The sequence below is a fragment of the Vigna angularis genome, chromosome 9 (genome assembly GCF_016808095.1).
Source record: "Vigna angularis cultivar LongXiaoDou No.4 chromosome 9, ASM1680809v1, whole genome shotgun sequence".
NCBI lineage: Eukaryota > Viridiplantae > Streptophyta > Magnoliopsida > Fabales > Fabaceae > Vigna > Vigna angularis.
Genome location: NC_068978.1, coordinates 23,547,318 through 23,549,333, shown reverse-complemented (window position 1 = coordinate 23,549,333; position 2,016 = coordinate 23,547,318).

The following is a 2,016-nucleotide window of genomic DNA, read 5'->3' as shown; positions in this document are numbered from 1 at the left end:
CGTGCACCATCACCCCAATCATGCAACAACCCAAGCCGCAGATCAAGCAAGCATCTCCATTCTTCACCTACAAAGAATCCAAACAGTGGAGCCCCTTCTTCAAACAAAGGAGCCCTAGGGAGGGGTTTGCCTCCCCTTACACGCGTGCACCCTAGCCTCCATCAGACCAGTCGTCGTGCCGGACCTTCACCTCAGTCCAAGGCGTCGCCGTCAACACCAATCGCCACCGGGGCCATTGCTGGTCGCGGCGTCTATTTCTCCCTCCTTGTCTTTTTTCCGCGTGCGAAAGAGAAGCTCTCTCGTTCCTCCGCCAATCACCGCTTGAGAGAGCCCAGCCTCCGCGAGCCACAAACCAGGATGGTCACTGCTGACGCCGTCCTCAACAACCGGTCAGAGTCATGAGGATTGGTCTCCCTTTCCTCTGATTCAGCGCGACCCAAAAGCAGGGGTTATCATCCCCATTTCCACGAAGCAGACAGTCGCCAACGTCCACTGTTTTGTGTCGTCAACACCTGCTCCATGGTATTCCAGAAAACGCGAGCATCCATGGCATTCCCTAAATCGCCTAAGCCTCTCCGCCGTCGCGCCTTCATCTCGCAAGCTCCCCTGCAACGATGCCATCCTTCATCAACGCCACCTTCAACGTGCAAAATCCTTGCAAGTCGCGACATCCTCCCTCGCATCATCATCGTCATCCAGATGCGCCATCACCTACAACAGACCTGCAAATCCAAAAATATAGCAGAAACTCCATTCGCCACCTGCAAGAGAGCAACCCTTCCCTTCTCGCGTTCTTGGCTCATGACGGCGTAAGATAGAAGAGCAAAATCGTGGCACAGGTGTAGGGGCAAGTTTTCCCAATCTGGCAAACCCTAATTTGGGGTGGAAGGGGGCTGACACGTGTCAGATTCTTATGGGCCAGATAAAAATAAAAGCAACGTGGCAGAGAGTGAAGAGGGAAGTTGGCATAAGACGTGTCCTCGTCGTTTGCCACATCAAACAAAAGTTAATGTCATTCAATTTTAAGGACTAATAATAATAATTTCAAAACTATGAAAACTAAAAACAATCAAAGTTTTGAGTAGAAATTAAACCCAAAATCGTGTGATACTTAAGGGACGAAAAACATATTTAATACTAAAAAAAATTATACAAAAGAATTAACAGGACAAGGCTACCCTATAATAGAACGAGTTATAATTTTTGACTTTTTTTTGCAAACTAGGCCAATTTATTCTATTTTTGACAGGTTAAAAACGTTAATAACTAATTGTAATAAAATAACCCGCTCATTTTATTATCTTAATATACCTTAGAGGTTTCTCCCTTCACCACTACATACGCTCTCTCCACCGTTATATTTTCAAAAAATTTCAAAATCATTATATTTTTTTTTTAACTTTTTAGTTTATTATATTTTAAATTAATATATGAATATTATGTAATATTTTTTAAAAACTTTTATATAACTATATATAAATTAATTTTATTTTATTTAATGAAATAGTTATTATTAATTTAATTTAATTATATTATTTTTTAATTAATTATCTTAAACGGATATGTCATAAGTTTTTTTTAGTTTATTAAAATATTATATTTTAAATTAATTTATAGAATATTTTTTTTGTTTTTATAATATATTTCGTAATTATATCTAAATTTATTTTATTTTATTTAATAAAATAATTATTAATTAAATTAAATTAATTTTTGTTTTACTTTAATTACATATTATTATTATTTAATTGATTATTTAAATATTTTTTATTTGGTTAGTTAAATCGATATTTACATATTTTTTAGTTTTATTTTATTAATTTATTATATTTTAAATTAATTTGTAGAGTATTTAAAATATTTTTTTTATATATACAAAAAATTATTATTAAGATAAAATCTAAAACAAAAATAATAAATTAAAATAACAAAAAAAAAATTAAAAGAAGATATTAAAATCTATTTACGGATATCAACCTCTGTTGAATATTGATATCCTTTTTACCAAAACGGCAA